This window comes from Camelus ferus, chromosome 21 (assembly GCF_009834535.1).
Source record: "Camelus ferus isolate YT-003-E chromosome 21, BCGSAC_Cfer_1.0, whole genome shotgun sequence".
In the NCBI taxonomy this organism is placed as follows: Eukaryota; Metazoa; Chordata; class Mammalia; order Artiodactyla; family Camelidae; genus Camelus; species Camelus ferus.
Window position 1 is genome coordinate 3,337,007 of NC_045716.1, and position 15,212 is coordinate 3,352,218.

Consider the following 15,212-nt stretch of genomic DNA (forward strand, 5'->3'; position numbering starts at 1 on the left):
TTATACAATATATAATGATAAGTGCATATTATGTAATCATATAATATATTAGAATGGATAATAAAAGCTGTCTTACAGAAGTGTGTGGTGAGAATCAAATAAGACAGCATCTGGGAAAGAACTTGGAGATGTGCATTAAGTAAATACGGAGGACAAAACAGAGGTTAGGAGCCAGCAGCTGAAGCCAGCTCCCCTCTCACCAGATGTATCTCTGGGCACATGACATAGTCCTTCATTTCCTCATCCTTAAAATGTCATTAAGAGTGGATACCTCATAAGGTTGTTTTGAGAACTGAATACAGAAACATGTAGAACAGTACGTGTAAAAATGCCCAGTCAGTGTTAGCCATCATTTTTATCATGTGAATGACATATTTTGTTAGAGTAAACAATGCCAGTAAACAACCGCAAAACAGAAAGATTTATTTCTCTCATGTCGCAGCAATAATGCAAGTTGGCCCAGAAGATGGGAAAGAGAGACTCTGCTCCACACAGTCATTCAGGGACCCAGATTCTTTCATGCAGTGCTCTGTCATCTCCTAAGGATGGCTTTTTTTTTTTTCTTAAAGGGCTGAAAAGAAAATATTTTAGGCTTGGCAGGGCAGAAGTCTCAGTAGCAACTGCTCAACTCTGCCTTTGTAGTATAAAAGCAGCCATAGACAATACACAGATAAATGAATGGCGCTGTTTCAATAAAACCTCATTTACAAAAACAGGCAGTTAACACCTGAGCCTAGAGCCTCCAAGTCCTCTGCTAGATGTCTTCTCTCCAGCCTGGGGACAAAGAAAAAGACAAGGCACTTGGGGGATCTTGCAAAAGGTCTAAAGGCCAGATGTGGGAATGATACATATCACTTCCCCACCTCTTCCATTAGAACTCAGTCTCCTGCCCGACCTTAACCGAAGGAGAGCAGAAATGCAGTCTAGCTGGGAGCCAAAGAAAAAGAGGAGAAAACCAACACTCATAATCTGCATCACACTACCACTGTTGGGACTGGGGTATAACCACAAAAGTGAATCAAAATGCAGACACTCACAAATCCATCAAATACATGGAACATCAGCCAGTCCAGTGGGGTGGTAATCAATTGCTGAAAATTAGCCACATCACAACGTGCACAGAGAGAGATAAACAGACATATTTTATGTAAAAGAAAAAGGGGAAACCCTACATGTTGTGACAGTCAATTCACCAAAGGATCTTGATGACTTGGAAAACAAGACCTCAACAATGCAAAGTGTAGGTGGGTCCTCGCCAATTACGCAGTAGGCTCACCCCACAGACACATCCAGCTGGACAGTCCTTAGAGGAATGACAGCCCCTTCACACACACACTGGCCTTCAAGCTCCAAGCAGGCAGAGACCACAGCAGCCGTATTCAGCACCACATCCCTAGCACCCCGCCCTGTAAGCATTCAATAACCATTTATAAAAGGAGGGAATGAAGGGAGGGGAACGAGGAGGGAAGGGAGGCAGAGGAAAAGGAAGGCAATGTGCAATTTCCCATGCCATAATCTTGCTATTGTGGTAAATTTGTCCTCTTCAAGAGCTGGCTTCTGCAGAAATCTTTACAACTACATTTGACTGGGTAGGAGTGGTGTTAAGGGGCTGTTGCTTGAAATTTTCCAATCTGCTTAAATATTCACCTTTATGATTCTGCTTTAAGAAGCTTCTGACAATCTCCACAGGACCTGCCTGACTTAGAGAAGGGAAGGAAGACTCTTTCATAAGGGAGGAGAGACTTACTTAATACACCACTCTGCCAGAAATCACCATAGAGTCATTCAACAAACATTTATGGAGCACCTGCTACATGTTGGGGAGTGATAAAGGCACTGGAAACTCTTTATGGTACCACAACAGAATCCAGAAAGAAACTCAAGCAGTTAGGCCCAGACTAGACACTTTTTTTAAACGCAACTGCTTTTTAATATAGACCAAAGGTTACTTCTACAAGAGTATCCTGAAATTCCTTGAGCATTTGGAGATTTTCCAGAATTTGTTACTTCTGTTACTCTTTCTACTTCCCTAAAGCACCCAGACTTGAACAGACAGACAGGCAAAGCTAAAAAGGAATGTGTAATTTTTCCAAAGACCTTAGGGCAAGTAGAAATCTGAGGACAGAATACTGTTCTTTGGACAGTCTCTCGAAGGAGTCAGGATTGGTGACAGCTGGAAAGAAAACAACCATCATCACCACCTGGACTTGCAGAAACAGAGTTGTCTGGCCTGGGACAGAGAAGGGCTGGCAGACTAACTTCAGGAGACTGCATATATTCTCTGAAAGGCATCCTTTCAAACCACTGCAGCATCAAGCTCAGAAAACTGAATCCCCAGTGCTGCAAAAACTCCTCCGATAGCTTTGTTTCCATCAAATACTTCTCAAGTGTCAATGCCAGGAACACCAGGGATCTCCAACTAGTGCCTGATAACATCCCTCCTTCCCCACGCAGACCAAGATGACTTGAACTGATTTCCCCGGAAGCTGTCTTTGAAAGAGGAGTGAGTTACTGCTGCAGTCAAGTGATGGGTGGGAGACGGCACCAAGTGTGCTGCCAAACGGTATCTCATCTCTGAGCAGGATCCCGATCCCAGTGCAGGCTTTCAGAGGCACTGGCCCTGGAGCAGCCCCTCACTCTGCACTCTGAGCATGGAGCGTGGTTTGCACTGGGAGAGCTGGTCTGAATCTCCACCTAGTGAATCCAGTGCAGAGCCACGACCCTGGCATTCGAGGCCTCCACCAGGTGGCCCCAGGAAAAGGGACAAGCCCACAGCCCTCAAGGGCCTTGCATTTTGGCCAGCTGTGCACCCCTGCGGTGGTGACCATCTCTTCCAGATGCTAAGCTCCATCCCATCTGTCTACCAGTGCTGGCCCCTCCTGTGGGTCAGGTCCAGATGTCAGACAGGTCTCACAACCCAGCCTTTGTCCATCTACCCTCTCACTGTGATCAGATACGTGGGAAGTTACAGAGAAGCCTCCCAGCAGGTGGGAAAGTCACAGCTTACAAGCTGGATACTCAGGCACTGATGGAAATGGAAGGACATACCTACATCTTCCAAGCTATTTTGGTCTCTGAGAGCCTTTAGACTCTTTCCTTCATCCCACCTTCATCTCTGTGCTCTCTGACTGCTCATTTACACTTTTTCTTTCTGGTCATTTATGGTGTATTCTACTACATAATTACCAATAATGGTATTATAATTAACCTGTTTTTTAAGCCAAAGAATTCATTGGGAACAAAATTTGCATTTCCAGGGATAATATGACCTGAATATTTTACACTCAGTACGTACACACGGTGCACAGTGTTGGCAATTCCAGGTGTGCAACTCAGACTGGTGTCCCCTGGAGATGTGCACTATGACACTTGTGAGATTAGACCAACAATTACAGCCAAACTGAAAAGTGCCTGCACATCGACAACAAGTTGAAAAGAAAAAGTGGAGTAGGCATTACAGTTACGTCTTCCAGATGCTTCCATGCCCTGCCCTCATGCAGTCTCTATCTAGTCCGGGCAGTGGGCTCCAGCACCAGGGCGGGTTCTAGCTTGACTAGAGCAAGTTCAGGTAACCTAACCCTTTGCCAGAGATTAGTTAAGGGACAGGCACATGACCCATTCAGGGCCAATGAAGTAAGAGGTAAAGCTTACTGGGGTTGTGGGGAAAATTCTCCCAGCCTTTAAGGAAGGCTTTTAAAGGAACTGCCCCTGGACAGTGCCTTGCACAGATGTGGACCACGGAGCTGCTGCCACCACCTCACTGTCATCCAGAGGACGAAGCCGCCACGTGGAGGAGGCAGCCCACAAGAATGGAGTCACCAGAGTCTGTCTGCCTGGGAGCCATCCCACCTCTAGACCACCAGCAGTATGAGACAATATGGCTCCTGGTAGCTGAAGCCCATTCATTTGAGTTAGATTTTCTGTCACTTGCATCCCAAAGCATACTAACTGCAGAAGCCCCCATACCCACCGGCACAATGACAAGACTTAACTACCCTACAAGCCTACAAGACCATGGACTTATTTTGGTCACGGCACGGGGGAAGTCACCTCACACATCTCTGTATGTTTTTTGGTTGTAGTTCTTCTTTTACACATAGACACTGGGACTTCAATCTTGCATAAAATTCTTGAGAGTGGGATTCTAGGGTGGGGAAATGACTCAACTTAACTGAATAAAGTTGAATTCAATTGAGCAAGCAGTAAGTTTCAGGTGGAGAAGGGAACATTATAATTGAATTATATGGAAAAGGACTTGTTGCAATGAAATATAGTATAAAAAGATGTGGTGGTCTTAGCAGACACCACCACCATCCTCATTATCATTATCAATAAATACAATGGTTAATATTCATTGAATTTTTTTTAAATGCTGGATACTGTAATTAAGGGCCATTCATACAATAGAGCCTTCAAGCTTTCATTTAGATTCTTGAAAAAAATTTTATGAAGCAACTGTTATTATTAACTAGGTTTTACAAATGAGAAAACTGAGACTTCAAAGGGTTAAGTAATACCCCAAGGTTAGAGTCACACAGTCTTTAAGTGTACAGCTTCTAACTCACGTCTGACTCCAAATGTCCTGCGTTGCACTGGGCTCTGAGAATGGCAATAATACAACAACAATAATGTTGTCATTACAAGAACTTTCACTTACTGAACACTTATTCATGGCCATAAATTCATGTTTATTAACCCCCCCATAAGATAAGTATTATTACTATTCTCATTTAAAAATGGAAATTCACCCAAGGTCACATCGTTAGTAAACACTGAACCTGGAATTCAATATCTAATTCCTCACCCAGCCTCTCTCTGGAAAGCTGTGCTTTGAAAGTGTGTGGGCCCTCAAATGGTCCTGTCCCTTGGATCCAAGACCATCTGCATGTTTCAGGGCCAGCATGTACACGTGTGTGTAATGAGTAATAAGTTCCTGCACGTTTGTGCCGGATTCTAGCCGGCCCCTCCCCCAGGTCTGGCTCGATGTCTTCACCCAGCACAGTGCCGAAGCAGCAGAGCCCAGGGCAGGGGCACTTTCTAAACAAGCACCCCTTGTTTAGATGCAGCACCATCACAGAGCAGACTTTTGGGACTCCCCAGAGGGGTGAAAAAGAGGGAGGGAGTCATGCCTTGTGGTCTTCTCCTCACCTGACAAAAATCAAGCAGTAACTCTGCTCTGGGATGAAACAAGGCAAAAAACGAGCCTCCAGCTCTTCCCACCTCCTTTCCTGGTCCCTGGGCTCTCTCTTGCCACCTTGTACCCCCAACCCTCCAGCTGCCAGGGTCCTTATACTCTGACTGTTGCCAAATTCTTGACTGTCTTCACCATAATCTTCCCCCAAAAAACTTCTTCATGTATGGTAACCTTACTCTTTCATCTAAAAATTAAAACTGGCCTAAAAAAAAAAAAGATTTTTTTTCTTTTCTGATTTGCAAAATTATATATAAGAAATGTCCCATATAGTTACCTATATTGGAAAATATATAACTATCTGAGATTGGGAAGCAACCAGAAAGGCTGAATCATGTAGGCATCACACACATGCTCCAAGATGGCCCATCCTGCCTTTCTTCTACCTCGTTTTTCCACCTTAAACTTAAGTTCTCCCAGCCCCAGGCCCTTAGAGGTAAACTGAAAATCACTTAACTACATTAGCGCATTCTCAGGTGCCAGTTCAGGGCAGCTAGGCTGCTTGCCAGCCAGGTGGTGATCACGGGAGCTGAGACTAGAAGAGGGGCCTCTGCTCGTCCTGTGTAAGGAAAACTTGATGCGGTAGAAACGGAGGACAACCCCTTCCATCCAACACACATTTTCCAAACATTTCAGTCTGATGTCTCCTCTATAAAAATCAGTGCCATTTGCACTGGGACGAGTTGAATTATACACAATATGGAAGTTCTGTGGCAAGAAGCCCTCCCTTAGCATGTAAATTATAAATATAAATTGCCTCATTTTGAGCCAGGCCCCATACTGAAGGCTTTACAAGCCTTCTAGCTAATGTCAACAATCTTTTTTTTTTCTTTTTTAATGAACGGAGTCATTCACACATTCATCCAATCATTTATTTCTTCCACACATTATAACGAACACCTATCAGAGGCCAAGCCAAGCACTGGGCTAGGCATCAGGACTGAAAACAGACCAGTAAACAGATTCTGACATGACACTGAGATAAGTGCTCAGATGGGGGGGATAAAAGCCTAGGGAATCCACAGAAGGCGCCGGGGAGTCAGGGAGGCTGCTTGGAGGACGAGATACTTCTTTAAGCTGAGGATTGTACATGAGGCAAGAGTCAGCCACAGGGTGTTGGGGGTGGTGGTGAGAGAGTGGGATGGGTGACAGTATAAATAGCCTGGTCTGGGTAGCCCTGATTGAGAAGGTGACATTTAAGCAAACTTGAAGGGAAATAAGGAGGGAGCAGTTCAGGTCGCCAGGAAGACAGAAAAGGCAGTGCGAAGGCCCCAATGAGGGAGCGTGCCTGGCGCATTCCAGGAGCAGGAAGGAGACCAGTGGGGCTGGAACAGGAGTGGCAAGAGATCAGAGAGGTGATGTGGAGGGCCCACAGTGGGGGGGCATCTGCCTTTTGCTCTGAGTCAAATGGGAGGCCACTGGAGGGCATGGCAGAGTCATGACACAATCATACTCGGCTGTTGCTGAGAAGAGACTACAGGGAGCAGGGAAAGAGACTGAGAGATTATAATTGTTGGAAGCCATTATAGCATAATACAATGAGCCTGCCTGCCTCATCTCTGGAACCCTGTGTAGAGATGGTCATGTGAAGTGCCTTGAGCAGCAGGATGTCAACATGCCTCCTGCTGGAAAAGTGGGGGCAGGGCAGGACTGAGGAGAGACAGAGGTCAGGGCCTGAGACCACCATGGCCCCCCCTAAAGCTCCTGTGCCCTCTGAGTGGTGCAGGAGAATCTCTGAAGATGTCCTGTCTTCACCACACACTCTTACCCACAGAGAGGAGTGGGGGCATCTTGCCACTGTCCCGAAGGGGCCATGAGGTTTGGGCAAGGAAGAGACAGGACATTAAAGTCCTGGCAGCAGGGCACACAGAGGCTCCAGCAGCTGATGTAGTGACACCAACAGCTACTTGCCGGGGGTCAGTGACACCCTCCAGTCACCGCCAGATACCCCACCCCAATGTCAGGCCATATAAGCTCCAGGAGAGAAGGGGCAGGAGACAGACTATTAGTAAACTGTAATATTTAATCAAAAGAATGATACATCATGAGTTAACTGGAAAATCTCTGAGTAGAACCAAGGAAAAACATGAATTTGAAAAGATCAAGTTGTTTTCCATTCAGTGGCTGGGGACTCAGAAACCAAACAGGGTTCTGAAAATAATGGAAACTATATATATATATTATTATATATAATATATATATATTTCTGAGTTTTGTGGCTAGGCAAATTCCAATCTGCTTCACAATGTACCACTGAAAAGACCACTGAGATAAAGCATAGAAATACTGTTAACTACCATTTCATATTATTTATCTGAATCATCCGTACTATTCATCCTTTGGAATAGTTAGGGCTAAACTTCAGCAATGAAGGTTCTAAATGTTCAAGGTCATGTCTTAGGACCCCACCTGTAATCTGTGCAACCGTAACGTGGGTTACCATGGCACTGACTGCCTTAGCTTCATACTAGGCAATGATATCCATTAAAATCATGAGTTGATGTGCTAATTCTATTTTTACCTTTTTCTTCAGTTTTTTTTTTTTAAGACTTTAATTTTTAGAGCAGTTTTAGGTGCAAAGCAAAATTGAGATGAAGGCACAGAGAGTTCCCATGTACCTCCCACTCCTACACAAGCATAGCCTCCCGGATTGTCAGCATCCCCCACCACAGCGGTACATTTGTTACTACACTGACACTTCATTATCACCCAAAGTCTAGAGTTACATTCGAGTTTACTCTAGTTGTCCTAGATTGTGTAAGTTGGAACAAATGTATAATGATACGCAGCCACCATTGAGCACCATACAGAATGTTCTCACTGCCTTAGAAATCCTCCTGCCCCGTTCATCCCTCCCTGCCCCTCTGACCCCTGGTAACCACAGACTCTTTTAATGTCGCCATAGTTTTGCCTTTGCCAGAATGCCAAATAGTTGGAATCATATTGTATGCAGCCTTTTTCAAATTGGCTTCTTTCACTTGGTAACATGCATTTAAGGTTCCTCCATTTCTTTTCATGGCTTGAAAGCTCCTTTCTTTTTAACACTGAATAATTTTCCATTGTCTGATGTACCAGTTTAACCATTCACCTACTGTAGGTCATCTTGCTTCCAAGTTTTGGCAATTATGAATAAAGCTGCTAGAAACTTCTGTGTGCCAGTCTTTACATGGACATAAGTCTTCAGCTCCTTCGGGTAAATACCACTGAGCATGACTGTTGGGTCATATAGTAATAATATGTTTAGTTCTGCAAGAAACTGCCAAGCTGTCTTCCAAAATGGCTGCACCAATTCTGTATTGCCACTAGCAATGACTGAGAGCTCCTGTGGCCCCACATCTTCACCAGCGTTTGGTGTTGCCGGTGTTCTGGGTTTTGGCTATTCTAATAGGCATGTAGTGGTATCTGACTGTTGCTTTACATGGTTCCTGTTTTTAATGGTAAATTCCTCATCAGTGAGATTCCTCTAGCATAATACCACGTGGGAAACATTGTCCTGAGAGACATGCAGGCACTACCTAATGTGGTGAATGCTACACATGAGACAGAGGACATTAAGGATCGCCCAAGCCGTCCTCCAAGTCATTGCCTGAGTCAGCTCTAAATGTTCCCTGCACAGTCACTCCGCTTATGTTTGAACACCTCTATTGACAAGGATCTCACTGCCCCCAAGGCAACTCTTCCAAGTTGAGACAGCTCTATTAGGATGATCTTTCTTTCTTACTCTGAGCCGAAATCGATGTGTGTCAACACAGAAATCAATGAACCCTGAGAAAGAGTAATTCATTCACCTCTACCTGATGCTGACAACCAAGAAAAAGAGGATGTAACCAGCAATAAAAACAATGAAGAGAAGCCAGGAATCAGTGTGTCTTCTGTTAGAAGAGCTCTCCACAAAAATAATTCAGTGTTTTCTCAACTGACTCAGAAGACCACAGGATTTTTCACTTGCTTCCTTTTTCTTTTTCCACCTTTTTTCCTTTAAAAAGAAATCTCCTTGAGCTCTCTTCCCAGTGAAAAGCTAATTGTAACTTTCCTGCAAGCCATGACTTTTTGATTCAGGTTATTTCTGGAAAAGTCAGCTCCCACAACTTCAGAAGAAGGGCAGAAAGGTCACAGCACGAGGGCAAATCTTTAAGGGATTTGGGGAGCGGGGTGAGGGGGCTCACCAAAGGATCATGGTTCACCTAGAATCTGCAGGGGAGTCTCCTAACATTTACGTCCTCTTGGTGTAGAAAGAATTTCTGAAGTGACATTCTGCACAGCAGGACCACCTGGAAGGGAGGAAGGGACTTCTGTCTCTCATTGGCCCTCTGTTGCTTTTAGCGCTTTGATCAAGCTGAAAGGCTGATTTGTAGGGATGCGGCCACGGATTTCAAAGAGGTGCTTGGTTGTACCTAACGAAATGAAAGCCCCTGGACGCTAGATAATGATACTCGAGTAGGTCCAGCGGTCCAGCTGCTAAGACATCTTTCCTGAAAATGAGACAGAATGGAAAGTCACCACAGTGAAAGGTGCCCCAGGCTGGGTGAGATGCTGATGCTCCAGGAACCCCAGGCTCTTTCAGCAACACCCGTGGAGAGGAAGCACCCTCCGCACTGCCCGGCTCGTGCTGCCCGGAGGGTTTCCTCCGGAGTTTACCTTTGCCTTGAATCGCCCTTTCTGGTCCTCCTTCTCCTTCCTCTATCCCTGGCTTTGTCATTGACCCACTTAATGTCAGCAAGTCAGTGACCCCTCTGGGCCTCAGTTTTCTCATCTGTAGAATGGAGATAATACGCTTGCCGCCAAAGGACTTAAGAGGATTAAACAAGATGAAGAGTGAGTAAGCACCTTCTAAGCTGTAAAGCTTTGGAGGAAAGTGTTACTGTTATGATCTAACCTAAAGTTTTAGCACACCTTTTTCCTGTTTTTCAGGAAATGGGGAGGAAAAGAAGAGCTGTTCCTCACACTCCGAAGGCAGCATGAGACATGAGAATTAAGTTGCACTCCCCTCAGCCGAAGCATCTGGGCAGAGCCTGCGGTCTTCACAGATGTTGAGAGAGCAGCAGTTTCATTTTACAAGTGACCTCAGAATAGACAGAGGTCGAAAGCCAGCCCACTGCAGGAATCCTGTGGCCCGTGGGGTCCTCCAGAAGCCGGAGGTTGATGCAACGATGGAAAACTGAGTGCCAGAGCAGGGATGGGAGGAAGACGCAGCTTCTCTGAGCCAAGTACCAGCTTGATAGGCGACATTGGGGCATTAGCATCGGGCTGGCTAATTGATTTGTTCCTCTTACAGAAGCATCTGTCTCTGCAAAAATGAGGTGGCCACCAGCTCTGGCATGGTTGCTAGGAGAGCATCCAGGATCTCCAAGGCTACTTTCTGCCCCAGCCAATGGGACGAGGGCTTTTTGAGAACCAGGACAGTGCCCATGGGAACCGCCTGCAGGACAAGAGAAGCAAGTGCGACCTCACATTCAGGCCTGCACCTGGAGCTCCCGGGGCCAAGGAGCCAGGCTGGGGAAAGGGAGGACGAGGAGAAGGCAGCAGGAGGGGTGCTGGGTCCTGAAGCTGGAGTCTGAGCACCACCCGTGTGGCCCATTCAGAAGCTTCTCTTTCTGCCCTCCCTCATCCTAGAGCCTTCCTAGCAGGCTCAAGGGGAGACCAAGTCACCTGGCCTGGCCGGAGGTGGGGCTGCTGAGTGGTCCAGGGCAGGGCACTAACCACTGTCTGTTCCAGTGAGATCCAATAAGGGGAGGGGAGCAGGTAATATAAGGCCCGCTGGGAGCTTGGGAGGCCCTGCTTCTTCAGAGACATGCTGAGAACTCCAGCAGGTCCCCGCACCGAGCAGTGGTCTGTTCCGTCAGCTCTATAATCCCCTCACCCGGGACAGAAAGCCTGACTATCTTCAGGGCTCTGAACTACCCTAAAACCTCAGCCAGTCATTCGCTAGGTTGACTACAGAGATTTCCCAATCAGGTACCTTCAGGCTGACGAGATATGTCCTACTCCTGAAATGGACCCCAGTCTTCTCCCAATTCCCAGAAGAAGAAAGTTAATGGAAAGAATTTCCTCCATATTAAGCTGTCTCTCCTGTAAATTTTTTTTCTTGAAACTGGCTACCTCTTGTCTATATATGAACTTGGTAGGAGATTTTGCCTGCTTTAGCATAAACTGTTTATTTTGGGTTAAATGCATCTTCGTTTTGTTGTTAATTCACAAAGAAGTACCTTGACTTTGCAGCTGCTCCACTATATGAACAAGTTGTTAGAACCTGAGTTCTACCTTTTGACTAAAGGCAAAAGGAATTGTGAGGAAGGTGACTTAACTGCAGCCACAGTTACCCTCCACCGTCAAAGTCATCACAGGTATCAAAGCCACAGTTTTTAAAAATGTATACCATCTAACCAGCCCACGTGATGACCTGGCTTCCCACTTCACGGAGGAAAAGAGAATGATCAGAAGACAACTCCACAAAATCCCACAACGACATCTGCCCACTTATCACATAGTTTGTCTTCCTGATTATTCGATGAACCCAACCTGCCTTGATCTAATGTCCACCACTCCTTGACCCAAGCTCTTGTCTCTCTCTCCTACTCAAGGACAATGCTCCAGTAATTAATTCTCTCTTCCATATCATCAGTTTTCACTCTCTGTCAGACAAGTCCCATCCACAGACACACATAGTGTTATTTCTTTCATCTTAGTGAAAACACTTCCTTCACCAGCTGTTACCCTATTTCCTTGCTCCCCTCTGCAGCAAACTCTTCAAAAGAGCTGTCTATGTTGATTGTCTCAGTTCCTCTCCGCCCACCCTTTCTTACACCATCTTTAATCAAACATTTCTCATGGCTCTGGTCAGGGTCTCCAGGGAGCTCCATATTGCTACATGGCTCAAATTCAACGTGATCAAATGTGAACTCTTAAATCTTTCCCATGCAAACTTGTTCCACATTCTTCTGAATTGATGGCAGTTCCATCCTCCTGCTTACTCAGACTGTCTTTGACTCCTATCTTTCTCCTATTCTTCACATCCAATCATCAGTGAATCCTATTGACTCTGTCTTCCGGAATATAAGATCCAGTTGCTGCTTCTCACCAAGCACTGCTACCATCTTGGTTCAAGCCACCATTCTCTCTCACCTGGACATAGCTGGAGCCTTCTAAGTGCTCTCCTTCTCTCCACCAGTGCCTCTCTGCAGTCAATTTTGGACACAATAGCCAGTATGCAGTGTGATTCTCTTAAATAGGCAGCTCACCTCATTCCTCTCTGCTCAGCATCCTGCAGTATGTCCTCATTTCACTTAGAGTAAAAACCAAAGCCCTCCCGATGGCCAGCAAAGCCCGATGCAGCCTCGTGTACCTGTTACTCCCTGACTTCACGCCCTCTCTCCCCTTCACTCTGTTCCACCACAATGGCCTCCGCACCGGTCCTGGGACATGGCTGGCACACCCCCACAGCACGTGCACTGTTGTTTCCTCTGCAGGGAATGCTCTTCCCCTAAATACCATCATGACTAAGTTCCTCATCTTCTTTAAGTCTTTGCTCAAATACCACCTTGTCCACGAGGCCTGTCTTGGCCATCTGACGTCATAGGCACACTGCCCCCCACCCCAGCATTCGCAGGCTTCCTTATCCTACTGGTGTTTTTCTCTTCTTCCACAGCACTTAACATCTTTTACCACACTAGAAACTTTATGCATTTATGTTCACTGACTATGTTCCCTTGCTAAAACTTAAACTGCAAAAGGGCAAGTATCTTTGCTATTTTATTCGCTGGTCTGCCCTGAGCCCTTAAGGCGGTGCCTGACATGTAGTCAACATTAAAAAAAATTTTGTTGAATAATGAACAACTGTTATCTGTAATTATTACAAAAGCCTCACAAGATTTTTTTTCTTTACTATTTACATTTTACAGATGATGAAACCAAGGAAAAGGGAATGAACAATTTTCAGTCTCACCGTGCACCAGACTCTCTGTATGCACTATCTTATTTATTCCTCCCGTGTTCCAAGGTTCAGAGGGGTTAAGTGGCTTCCTGAAATCACATAAGTGGTGGGAAGACAAGGCCCACTGTGAACAAGGTCTGACATAAAACCGCAGAGGAGGCCCGACCGCTCTCCCCACTCCTCCACCAAACACCCGCCACACCCTGGGCTGGTCAGGGATCTGCAGTCCCCTGAGACACAACTGTCTTGGGCCCAGAGAATCCACCGCATCAAGCCCTGATGGCATCCCTTGAGGGTCCTGTCTGGAGACCAGCTGCCACTCTCTACCTTTCCTCCTGCCCCCATGTGCAGGCACCCATCCCGCCAGTGACACATGGTGACTGACAGTCACACAGCCAGCCCCAGGCCCTCCAACTCACAAATCCAGGAAGAGGTTTCTGGTATTCACTTGTTAACCTTGCAAACATTTTTCCCAGTTTTTATCAGGGCTTTCCAGGCCTTGGAGTCCAGAGAAGTACACATTGGCCCACGACTTGTCACTGCCTCTGTCAGAAAAGAACACTAGCTCTTCCGTCAAGACCATCCTCAAAGCCCTGAAGACACTGACAACCGATGGTAATCCCAACACTATATTGGCTCCTAGGACATGCTAGATGCTCCTGAATGCTTTACGTACATCACACCTCATTTAATTCACACAGCACTGTAAGGAAGGTACTATTAACAACCCTATTTTGCAGATGAGAAAAACAGACGCACAGGGAGGTTCGGTCACATTCCTAAGGGACTATAAATGGTAAGTAATCGAGCCAAGATTTAAACCCAGGCTGCCTATCCCCACAGCCTGTGTTTCACTGATACCCCACACTTCAGCATGAGAGCACGTGGAACACGTAAACAGCACCTCGGGCTGTTGAGAGCTCCAGCACTCTCCAGTGCAAACGCATTCATGGGCACGGACAACAGACAGAGTAGTAAACAAACTGACATTGTATCTTCTAATACAGCTATCCACGGTTAACTTCTTTATCATTTTACAGACCCCATTCTTCCTTTCCTAAAGAACCAGCCCTGCATTTTCCGCTAGAGCTGCCATCTATTATTCATGGCTAAATGTAACATTTCCACATTGCCAGCATCACTCAGTATCTTCACACTAAGCTTTCTCAGCCTGCTCCCCATCTCAGCCTCTCTCACCTCTGTCTTTTCTTTTTCCATCTACTCATTAATTAAGGGCAGCCTCCCTTCTCCTAAGCACCAGTTTCACATCTGCTTCCCAGTGGTTGTGCGGCTCTGTCTTGTTCCTAAAGCAATCTCTTAGGGGGCTCATTAATCATTTATCACACACACTTCCACCTGCCTCACTTTTCTTCCTTCTTCTCTTTTAAACACTGATTACTTGATCTTTAGAATTGCATACATTTCCACTCACCAGATATTGGTCAGACACCCACTCTGTGCCTGCCTATTGTGGTGGCATCTCTGAAATAGCTCTCTTTAGAAAAGCTATGGTTTAACCAAATAGTGAAAGCAACTTTAAAACCTCTGAAGAAGTCTCAGGAGGAGAGAAAGATCCCTATAGGCTGGAGGAAATCAGGAAGGCTTCGTGGAGGAGGTGAGGTTTGAGCTGTTCTTGGATAGGATTTAGCCAAAGGGAATCTTACATGCAAAGGCAAGGAGGTGGAAGTTAGTAAGGCTTAGTCAAGTACCAGGGAAAAGATTCCAGTTGGAGAAACATGAGAGAGAAGTTTGGATGAAATCCTAAAAGGCCTTAATGCCAAATGAAAAGTCACTGAGATCATATTCTGGAAGTGCCAAACTGCCTGTGTTGCACACTTTCTCTGCTGATCTGCCACAGAATTCTCTCAAGAATGATATTCTGGTGTTGTATGAAAGGAGAGAAGGCTAACACTCCCCCACCTCCCACAAGGACGGAGGAGGCCCTCGGGCCTGACAACACGCATACAGTTAAGGCATTGCCACCCACTTCGTGGTATCTAACCATCGTTTTTAATCAGTTATACTTCAATTTTTTTAATGAAAAAAAATACAGGAAAAAGGAAGAATAATATTCTGTGCTTATTGTCCCAG

At 45.8% G+C, this 15,212-nt stretch overlaps 1 non-coding gene across 1 annotated transcript; it reads left to right on the forward strand.

The window, feature by feature from the left end:
• The first annotated feature begins 15,003 nt into the window (after nucleotides 1-15,003).
• LOC116658865 lies at nucleotides 15,004-15,134 on the forward strand. Its single transcript, XR_004314155.1, has one exon. It is a non-coding gene; the product is annotated as a U6atac minor spliceosomal RNA (small nuclear RNA).
• Nucleotides 15,135-15,212: the final 78 nt, after the last annotated feature.